Here is a 12,262-nt window from a genome sequence, read left to right as displayed (position 1 = left end):
CAGCAGACAGATCAGTAGCTGTTGCTTGAGGACTCTAGAGAACATGCTCAGTAGTTGTAGCACACAGACTTTGTTGCTCTGGGACACGTGGGATCTCCTCAGAACAGGGATTGAACCCGTGTCCCCTTCACTGGCAGGTAAATTCTTAACCACTGGACCACCAGGGAAATCTGACAATAGTTGTTAATGTACTAATGTAATTTTACCCTAACTCAGCTCTAATATGTTGGAAAATTCCTATATTTAAGAATTAGACAATCAGGATTAAAATAAGAATGTTACTTACTAAATTACCTAGTTGCCTCTATGTGGTTTTAGGCTATACATTTTGCATTCCTGAGTTTTAATTTTCTTGTCCATAAGATATTCATACAAACTTCCCCAGAAGATTTTTGAGAGAATTAAATGAGATATAATAAAATAAGAATTCTTCATACTGAAAATCTAAGTGTATTTTATTTAGTCTGTCTCTTGAAATCATTTCATTGTTCATAAATCACATGCTAATAGTTGCATCTGGAAACTAGATTGTTAACAAAAATAAGATAATTTCATCTCTTATTTTTAAGTAAAAAAGAGGCTTCAGAGGTCAGTGAATCATCTCCTTTGACAGTTGGGAAAATGAGTCTCAGGAAGCAAAAGGGACATGCCTAAGTTTGTACAAAGATGGAGTGGCAGAAATAAAGCTGAGGCTTTTACATACCACCTGCATCTTGAAATTAAAAATCAAAACCCAAACCAAAGCTTCAAACTAAAAAACAAAACCCAGCTTTTAATTTGGTTTTAGTGTTATTTCTGGTGAGTGTGGTAATAAGAACAATGAATGCAGTTAAACAGGACAGGGAGGGAAGTTTTTTGTCAGTATGTCTGTGTTGGTGTCTGTGAGGAACCTCTGTAATCTGACCAGAGCATATTCCCTAATTTAGGAGATGCGAAGTTTTCCTATTAAAAAAGGTGGAGGGGTGGTCCTTTCATCATTAGCAAGTCACGTTCAAGAGCATGCTCTTTCAGGAACAATTGTCTGAAGCTTTTTCTCAAAAGCACTTCTTCCTAGCTATTTCTTGTACTTACCAGTTCCTGAATCTCCTCAGTATTTTAGCCCTAGCATCGCTCTGCCTTCCTTGAAGGAGAGAGCTCGATACAAAACACTGGTTGCTAAGCAGTGCCTATTTTTACTCCACTTGAACAGAATAGAAGCCCACTCGATGAGATTCTATCACTGAGGCTAGCTACTAAGCAGCTTTTGTAGGTTAAGCATTCACTGGTGTTTTTCTATGAAACCGCACACTCCATAGTTTGGCCTCAAGGATGAAAGTGTAAAACGGAGGCCGAGGACCTGCACCGGTAACGTGTTCCTAAAATAATTGGAAAAACTCAAAATATCTCAATACTTCAAGTATTTATTGAGCTGCTAATACAGTTGATGATTCTGTAGTATGCATGGGGGAGAGGGAAATGATGAAATTAAACAGATTTGGCCCCCATTTAGACTCTATAGATTAAATAGAAAAAGAGGCAGGCAAACAAAAATACCAAATGACAAGTTATGATAAGAAATAAACATACTGACAAGACAGGATAACAAGGAAAAGGGGAGTTTGTTTAAACAGAGAACAAAGAAGAGAGATTTCTGAGGCTGTGATGCAAAGACTAGGAAGGCATCTATCATGTGAAAGGTTTTCCAGAAAGAAGGAATAGCTTGTGCATATGTCCTGGGAGAGGCAGTGTCAGAATGGGAGGTGGGATAAGAAGTGTACAGTGGGGTAGGGAAGGAATGAACTAGCCATGAGGAACTGAGAAAAGACCACTGCAACTGGAGGTTAGTAAGTAAGGAGATGAGGCTGATGTTATAGACAGGGATGCATTTTAGCTTCAACAAGTGAGTGTAAACCATTGGGAGGACTTTATGCAGTGAATGATTTGATGCATTTACATTTTTACAAGATTGTGTTCATTTTCTGGAGAGCAACTGGTAGTAAGCGGCAGGAATGAACAGAGAGTCCATTTAGGAGGCTATGGCAAAGGTCCAGGAAAAAGAACGATAGATAATTGATGAGAGGCAGTGGAGATAGCAAAAAGGCAAATCTGAAATATATTTGGAAAGTAGAAGAAATGAAACTTGGTGATGAACTTCTGGACTTCTGCCATAAACTTGCTACTTTTACAATCTTCCCAAATTTAGTTGATGGCCACTCCATCCTTTCTACTGTCCTTTGAAATTTATCCCTCACACTCTTCAAACACTCAGCAATCTGTTGGCTCTACACTGAAAATGTATCCAGAATCAGCCATCTTCACCAATTTTATCTCTAAATCTCTAGCCAAAGGTACCATCATCTCTCACTTGAATTACTGCAATAACCTCACCTGATTTTCTGCCTTTCCTCCTGCAGCCTATGGTCCCCTAGCTCTCAGATATCCTATTAAAAATTTGATCAGGTCATGTTAATTCTCTGCTCAAAATCCACCACTTCATATCTCACTTTGAAAAAGAGAAAAATACCTTACAACAGTTAAAAGTTCCTACATGATTTGGCCAAACATTATATCTCTTTTTTACCTTACACTCCACTACAGCTATACTGGTATCATTGCTACTCCTCAAACATGGCAAGATTTCTCCCACCTCAGGGCCTTTACACTGGCTATTTCATCTTCTTGGAATCTTTCCCCTGTCAGCTATGTGATTTACTATCTTACCTTTTAAGTCTTTGTTCAAATGCCACCTTTTCAAGTAGACTTTCTCTAACCACTACAGATAAAATGACATTATATCTAGCATTCACTACTCTTTTCTTGCTCTAATCTTTTCCATGGCATTTATTTCATCTCTCATACTATGCATGTTACAATTATTTTTATTTGCATAAATGATAACATCCCATTAAGTGGTGAAATTTTAAAACTGATTTTAATGTTTAAAACTGCTTTATATTTTCAGAAAAAAAAAAAAAACTGAGAAGATAGAAGATAGTACAGAAAGTTCCTGTATATCTAGTATCCAGTTTATCTTATTGGAGAAGGAAATGGCAACCCACTCCAGTATTCTTGCCTCAAAAATCCCATGGACAGAGGAAGCTTAAGGGCTACAGTCTGGGATCACAGAAGAGTCGGACACGACTTTAATGACTGTCATCATCAATTTCTCTTATTATCAACATCTTACTTTAGTATAGTACATTTGTCACATTAATGAATGGATATTGGAAAATTATTAACTGAAGTCCATAGTTTCATTCCACTTTCCTTAGTTTTTCTTTAATGTCCTTTATCTAGTCCAGAATTCTATCTTATATGCTATATTATATTGTTTCCTTCAGTTCAGTTCAGTATAGTCGCTCAGTCATGTCCGACTCTTTGCAACCCCATGAATCGCAGCACGCCAGGCCTCCCTGTCCATCACCAACTCCCGGAGTTCACTCAGACTCACGTCCATCGAGTCAGTGATGCCATCCAGCCATCTCATCCTCTGTCGTCCCCTTCTCCTCCTGCCCCCAATCCCTCCCAGCATCAGAGTCTTTCCCAATGAGTCAACTCTTCGCATGAGGTGGCCAAAGTACTGGAGTTTCAGCTTCAGCATCATTCCTTCCAAAGAAATCCCAGGGCTGATCTCCTTCAGAATGGAATGGTTGGATCTCCTTGCAGTCCAAGGGACTCTCAAGAGTCTTCTCCAACACCACAGTTCAAAAGCATCAATTCTTTGGTGCTAAGCCTTCTTCACAGTCCAACTCTCACATCCATACATGACCACAGGAAAAACCATAGCCTTGACTAGACGGACCTTTGTTGGCAAAGTAATGTCTCTGCTTTTCAATATGCTATCTAGGTTTGTTATAACTTTCCTTCCAAGGAGTAAGTGTCTTTTAATTTCATGGCTGCAGTCACCATCTGCAGTGATTTTGAAGCCCCAAAAAATAAAGTCTGCCACTGTTTCCACTGTTTCCCCATCTATTTCCCATGAAGTGGTGGGACCGGATGTCATGATCTTCGTTTTCTGAATGTTGAGCTTTAAGCCAACTTTTTCACTCTCCACCTTCACTTTCATCAAGAGGTTTTTTAGTTCCTCTTCACTTTCTGCCATAAGGGTGGTGTCATCTGCATATCTGAGGTTATTGATATTTCTCCCGGCAATCTTGATTCCAGCTTGTGTTTCTTCCAGTCCAGCCTTTCTCATGATGTACTCTGCGTATAAGTTAAATAAGCAGGGTGACAATATGCAGCCTTGACGTACTCCTTTTCCTATTTGGAACCAGTCTGTTGTTCCATGTCCAGTTCTAACTGTTGCTTCCTGACCTGCATACAAATTTCTCAAGAGGCAGATCAGGTGGTCTGGTATTCCCATCTCTTTCAGAATTTTCCACAGTTTCTTGTGATCCACACAGTCAAAGACTTTGGCATAGTCAATAAAGCAGAAATAGATGTTTTTCTGGAACTCTCTTGCTTTTTCCATGATCAAGCGGATGTTGGCAATTTGATCTCTGGTTCCTCTACCTTTTCTAAAACCAGCTTGAACATCAGGAAGTTCATGGTTCACATATTGCTGAAGCCTGGCCTGGAGAATTTTGAGCATTACTTTAGTAGCGTGTGAGATGAGTGCAATTGTGTGGTAGTTGGAGCATTCTTTGGCATTGCCTTTCTTTGGGATTGGAATGAAAACTGACCTTTTCCAGTCCTGTGGCCACTGCTGAGTTTTCCAAGTTTTCTGGAATATTGAGTGCAGCACTTTCACAGCATCATCTTTCAAGATTTGAAATAGCTCAACTGGAATTCCATCACCTCCACTAGCTTTGTTCATAGTGATGCTTTTTTTTTTATTTTATTTAACTTTACAATATTGTATTGGTTTTGCCATATATCAAAGTGAATCTGCCACAGGTATATATGTGTTCCCCATCCTGAACCCTCCTCCCTCCTCCCTCCCCATACCATCCCTCTGGGTGGTCCCAGTGCACCAACCCCAAGCATCCAGTATCATGCATAGTGATACTTTCTAAGGCCCACTTGACTTCACATTCCAGGATGTCTGGCTCTAGGTCAGTGATCACACCATCGTGATTATCTGGGTCGTGAAGATCTTTTTTGTACAGTTCTTCTGTGTATTCTTGCCATCTTTTCTTAATATCTTCTGCTTCTGTTAAGTCCATACCATTTCTGTCCTTTATGGAGCCCATTTTTGCATGAAATGTTCCCTTGGTATCTCTAATTTTCTTGAAGAGATCTCTACTCTTTCCCATTCTGTTGTTTTCCTTTATTTCTTTGCATTGATCACTGAAGAAGGCTTTCTTATCTCTCCTTGCTATTCTTTGGAACTCTGCATTCAGATGCTTATATCTTTCCTTTTCTCCTTTGCTTTTCACTTCTCTTCTTTTCACAGCTATTCGTAAGGCCTCCCCAGACAGCCATTTTGCATTGTTTCCTTAGGCTGTTGTTATTGAGGCTTGCCTTGTTTTTGATATTTTTGATAGTTTTGAAGAGTAATGGTTTGATATACTGCAGGATGTCCCTATATTGGAAAATTTCTTATTTTTTCTCATGATTACACTGAGGTTATGGCTTTTGGAGAAGAATATCACAGAGGTAAATTGCCATTTTCATCACATCATATCAAGAGTGCACACTATCAACGTGACTTATGACTGATGAAGTTGACCTTGATCACCTGGCTGATCAAGATTTCTCTACTATACTCTTACCTTCCCCCCACAATTTCCATATTGTAATCTTTGGAAGGAAGTCATTATGCAGTCCTCAGTGAATCATTGTACACAGTACACAGAGAGTCCACACAGTCCCACTCCTTGAGGGCAGAATATCTATGCAAATTATTTGGAATTTCTCTGCATGAGAGATTTGTTTCTTCTCCCTCATTTATTAATTTATTCAATCATTTAGGTTTATCATTATAAATGTATATTGATTTTATTTTATGTTTTGCATTACAGTCCAGTACTGTCTCAGTTTATTCCTCAAGCTGCCCCGTGTTTGCTCATTAGAAGTGCTTTCTGTTGCTCCTACATCCATTTGACATATTCCCATCAATTGTTTTTAGCACTTTCTTAATTTCGGCATTACGTGATGGTCCAGGATTATCCGTATAGTCCCTGTTTCTGTTTTAGAATCAGCCATTGTTTTCAAGGAATGAAGGTGAATCTTTGTCAATTCAGTTGTTTCTATATCCCCAGCACCCAGAACAGTAACTAGTACAGAGGAGTTGCTCCATATTTGTTGAGAAAATGAATGAATGAACTGAAAGCAGGATTAAGGGATAGGGCAGTTATGGTCAGAATTCCTTCACCACATCAGACTCTTATATCATCAAGTCCAGTGGGATCTAAACACTTTGGCATAAAACCTTCTTTAGCAGAATTGCAAGGCCTAGATTTGCTCTCTTCTCAAAATTTTTAAGGAAAATTTTTTAAGAAAACAGTCATCCTGAGAAAAACGTCTGGAAACATGCAATTTATTACTTTAAATTACTAAGCGTTGCTTCCTTCAGTCAGAATTAAATACCCGCCCCTCAATGCTGCCGCCTTCTCATGCCCTAATTAGAGAACAGACTTCATCTTCCTCAATTGTCTTGTCTCACTTGCAGTCATTCCCTGGGCTGTGAGCAGCTTGGTGACAGGAACCGTGTCTTATTCTGTGCAGTGCACACAGTACCAAGCTGACACACAGGAAAGAGGTTAGAGTGGATGTGTTGCACAGAGAGAGAATATGAGAATAAGTTAACCATCATTGTTGAATAACAATTCAAATTACAAAGCAAGCATGATCAAAGCATTTTAGCAGTGGGACAATTGTTTACAAAAAGGTATACTTCAGTTTTGAACACTTATAGGACAGAGGAAAATTCAGAAGAATGTATCGACTCTTCGAAAGGCTAAGTAACTGTCTTTTCCCCCTTCTATCTCTGTCATTTCCCATAAATTCCAGTAATCAAGAATCTTTTTATGCATGAAGAATCACAGAACTCTTAGGATAACCCTCAAATATAGTATACCTTCCTCATTTTAAAACTAAAGAAACTACCACCCAGAGAATGGAGAAATGATTTTTCCATGGTCACATAGGCTTGATATATGGATCTCAGTCTCCAAACCACCATGGTAGCCTTATGATTGCTCTAACAAGAGGTCTCCACCAATATTGTTATCTGCATACAAGTGTATCCTTCAGTTATTTACTACACTAGAAGATACACATCTGCTCAATAAAGCAACAGATAATGTAACTGAACTAATTTAAAGGTCTAATATTTTTGCTCATTTAATAATCTCAAAAGTAGGAAAAAACCCCACAAAAGACAAAGTTATTATTTCTAAATATTAAACAGCTAAAATTTGGTCAAAATAAAAAAGGAGAAAGAAAGCCATATATATTGAGTACTTACCATGTAAAAATTGCCTATACAGATTATTTGGTTTGATGCTTCAAACACCAAGGTCAGTACTGTTATGAGATATTAAATAAATTACCTCCAGTCACACAGCTATTAATAACAGAGCTGAAATTCACACCTGGGTTCTGTAACTCCTGTGTCTGGATATGCCCTTTTTCTACATCATACTTCAGACCTCCAAGACTTGAACTATTCTGATTATAGAATTATAATCAGAATAGGAACAATCTCATTATGCCTATGTTATATATCATATTAAAGTTGTACTGATTTAATTGATTATTTGTAGTGTTCACCATTCAGTCTAATTTAGTTCAAACAATATTTACTAAGTGTGTTCTGTGTTCTGGGCACTATATACCATGTTCAGGACAAATAAAAAGATGGATTCACCTGATCCTAAATAGAAACACATCCTCATACTTTACTGCAATTGAAAAGACTATATTGAAATTCCTCAAACAGATGGACAAAGTACTAAATTAAGTGCTGCATATGTGTGTTTGTGTGTACACATACATATATAGCAAGGGTACTGCCTGGTGTGTGTGGGATGTGTGTGTGTGTGTCTTTGGGCATATATGCATATGAAAAATCAGCACCATAAGTTTATACTTGCCCTATATACATATCATATATATGTAAGTAGATGCAAAAATGCTACAGTTTAGTTTCAGTTGGTTCTTTATTTTACCTTCCTGGGGCTTAAAGTACAGTTTAAGGTGTTTATTTGCTAGTTTGTACATAACCCAGATAAAATTCACATCCACTTTATATGTATTTTTTTCATGGTGATGATAGTGGTGATGGTGTAATCATGGCTCAACATTTGGAAACACAATAAAAACAGGAATTACAACATCAAAGAAAAAAAGTAGAAAAAAGTTCTGACTGGCAAAAATGTTTTAAGAAAAGAAACTACAAGGACTTGGGATTTTCTAATAAGTTCATTTTTTATTTCAGACTTGGCACATTGTATAAGCATGCCATATTTGTCAAACTCCAAATTTATAACTCTCCTTTTCTATTCTCTAGTCTCAAATTAATTTTCTCTGTCATACCTCAAAGAAATTCAGAAAAAAATGCTCTTATGCTGCTCCATTTGTCCTGGCATATATAAATGGTGAGTTTATAATAGTCATTTTATCCAGCTAATCTCTTCAGAACATTTGTTCTTTAGTCATTGTGAAATCCACATATAAGAGCAGGTCACTTGCAGTCTGACCTTTAAAACTCTCAGTAATGGGCTGCACGTTTTGCCTGTCAGATGTTGTCTCTCCTCCATTGCCCTTTGCAAGAGATGGTCCTAAGTCAGAAGTCATGAGCTTGAGTATAGACAATTGGGGAAATCCTCTTCTGTCTCCTTTGAAAGTTTAGCTATATGAATGTCAAGACTTCCATCAGCAGAAAATAAAACATAATATTTAAAACCAGTTAATGAGCAGAACCCAAACTAAAGCCAGGATTGGGAATAGGAGAGGTAAGAAGAGATTTTTAATTTTTATGGTGATTAAGAAGACCCAGCATAGGATATAAAGTGAGAGTGTGAGATGTTAGGTTTTAACAGAATTGTTTAAAACCAAGGAATACATATGAAGGAGACTATTTTCCAGATGGAACCTATTAAAGGGATTTTTTTAAAAAGCTTCTCTGAACTCCTTTGTACTCTCTAATTGTGTATAGTTCTCATCTCATCTTTCTTCTGTGATATCTATTTGTGTACTCTTACTTCCTCTGAGGGGCTTCCCAGGTGGCTCAGGGGTAAAGAACCCACCTGCCAACGCAGGAGCTACAGGAGACTCAAGTTCAATCCCTGGGTCAGGAAGATTCCCTGGAGGAGGACATGGTAACCCACCCATTCCATATTCTGGCCAGGATAATGCCATGGACAAGGAGCCTGACGGGCTATAGTCCATGGGGTCTCAAAGAATCAGGTACGGCTTAGTAGCTAAGCATGCGCGCACCCACATTCTCTGAGATTCCAAAGTTTTGTGGAAGGCAGAAAATGGGTCTGATTCAGAAAATCCTTCTCCATAATGCCTTTCAAGGTGCTTTGTACATAGTAGGTGCATGGTAAACAATGACTGATAGGCTGCAGGCAGCAAGCATGAGAAGAAATTCAAGGATAATATTAAGGTGATGTAGATTAAAGGGTGTGGTTTCTATACCCCTGAATTGTGTCATCAATCAGTTCCAGAGAATCATTTTTGCTCCCTATACCTTAGAATAACACATGCCAATGGAATGAGAAATGGAATGATTCAATATTGGCTAATACATTAGGGCTTCTTATGTGATAAGACATTGTCTTGTTAAATCAGGAGGGCTGACTGGATGAAACCAAATCACCTGGCTTCTGTGGTCATGTCAGGCAGCTGCCGTCAAATGCCTGGGAAAGATGCTGGCAGTCTCCCTCTTGAGATGCCAACTTCATTTAATTAGTTTGCAGACTATGCAATTTTACCTGCTAATTTTACACTGAAGTTCTCTTCAAAAAATCTCAGCTTTGAGTTTTTCATTTTCCAAGGTAAAGAACTCCAAAGCGTGATGATTATTGAATGTGAATGGAATATGAAAAGCATTTACTGAGTAGACCATATGAAACAATAATGATGATTACCATAATTTTAATAAAATTGTCTTCTTGTGTCTTTCCCATGGGAAAGTCAAACCACAATGCAACACTAGATTGTCAGTACTAGAGCCTCAGAGTTAACACTGAATCCTAGGGATGAAGAGACCGACTAGCCCTGGGTTCCATGGGCATAGACAAATAATAAAGCCAGGACTTTAAGGCTGTTTGGCGGCTTGTGATTGAGTAAGACTGTCCCAAGGAAGCATCATAAAGACGACATGGTGGCAGACCTAAATTCAGGTCCCTTTGCTGATATTTACTGCTGCTGCTGCTGCTGCTAAGTTGCTTCAGTCGTGTCCAACTCTGTGTGACCCCATAGATGGCAGCCCACCAGGCTCCTCTGTCCATGGGATTCTCCAGGCAAGAACACTGGAGTGGGTTGCCATTTCCTTCTCCAATGCATGAAAGTGAAAAGTGAAAGTGAAGTCGCTCAGTCGTGTCCGACTCTTAGTGACCCCATGGACTGCAGCCCACTAGGCTCCTCCATCCATGGGATTTTCCAGGCAAGAGTACTGGAGTGGGGTGCCATTGCCTTCTGCTGATATTTACTACATATTTACAATCACATCAACCAATCTGAGCCTCTTGTTAAAATGGGAATACCAATTCCTGCTTCTTAACTTTCATACATAATCGTTTTGTGGATCAGGTGACAGATGATCATTCCTTGTAAGGTATTTAAAGTACACAAACATAAAGAATTATAATTATTACAATTCCAGGGAAGGGCCTCTCCCTCTTCTTAAATTAACTAGGAGGTAATTCTCCAGCTACTCTCCATTTGGTAGTTCTGAATTCTCACAATATATCAGGAAAGCATTTTAAAAACATATCTCTTGCTGCAGTGTTGATTGAGCAAAAAGTGTTTATTGAATGTTTGTGTTAATCAATAAATATATATCAAGTACCTATAACATGTAAGGAATTGTATTAGACTTTGGGGAGAATAAGAATTAGTGTCAGCTGTGGTTCCCTTAGGATACATATGGTTTCTAAGAAACAGGAGACAAGTTATTAATTCATTTTAAGTCAAGCAGTGGGGCAAGAACTCCCATTTTCTGTGCACCATAATGCACCAGCCACTGTGGAAGACACTTTAAAAGCATTGCCACATTTAACCCTCGTACTTATTTACCTTTTGAGGTACAGGGATTTCTAATCTGCATTTTTTTTATGTGTAAACACTGAGGCTTTATGACTTTACGTCAGATAAGAATCTGCTATCAATCAGTCAGAAAGTTGGAAATTCCACCCAAACTGGGGCCAGGGCAAATAATAGGAAATCTTGGCCAAGTATATGGTTCCACTTCTATGTCATCACACTTTTGGAAAACTTACATTTCTCTAGCTCTCACACTTTCTTTTTCTCTCCAGGAGTCTGCTCCACAATGAACTCTTTATTTAAAGGTTAATGATTTTATATGATGTCATTTATCTTCATAAAATATTTGATTATTACAAAGAGATGAGGCTTCTGACCTCATTTTTAAGGCAGGAAAATTATGGCATGTTAAATAACATCTCAGAAACATCTGACATGTTTTTTAAGTATCTGACTTAAATATCAGTTATCACAAATCATTTGGTGAAGAAAAGAACAAGTGTGCACTTACTGAATGAATAAACACTTAAAGCTAGTATTGTTATCTCTAAATATTATTTATTACAAAGAATATATACCAAGTCATACTTTTTTGCCTCATTGTTGTTAGTCAGTCCCTAAGTCACGTCCAACTCTTTGTGACCTCATGGACTGCAGCACGCCAGGTTTTCCTGTCTATCCCTGTCCAGGAGCCTGCTCAAACTCATGTCCATTGAGTCAGTGATGCCATCCAACCATCTCATCCTCTGCCACCCTCTTCTCCTCTTGCCCTCAGCATTAGGCATGAACAAATACAAAGAAAAATTATTAAACTCATAAAACTATATATCTAAAGGAAAAAAAAAACCTTTTAAGTTAATATCCAAAATTAATCACAAGTTAGGTATCTAAAACCTAAAATGTTAAATAATATTCTCAATTTACTTGTATCTTTGAAATTTTCTGTAGTTCATGATTTAAATTTCAGGGATTTTTTTGTTTTCTGTTTTTTGTTTTTATCCCAAACTGAAAACTGTGTTTTGATTTTTCCTTCCAAAGAGGTTTCTCTATTGTAAAGTTAAAAAATAAAATAAAATTAAAAAAGGAAAAAAAATAACATTTATTTTTAATTGTTTCTCATAAAGGA

The sequence above is a fragment of the Bos indicus x Bos taurus genome, chromosome 1, assembly GCF_003369695.1.
Source record: "Bos indicus x Bos taurus breed Angus x Brahman F1 hybrid chromosome 1, Bos_hybrid_MaternalHap_v2.0, whole genome shotgun sequence".
NCBI classification, from domain to species: Eukaryota; Metazoa; Chordata; class Mammalia; order Artiodactyla; family Bovidae; genus Bos; species Bos indicus x Bos taurus.
Note: the sequence above shows the minus strand (reverse complement) of the source record.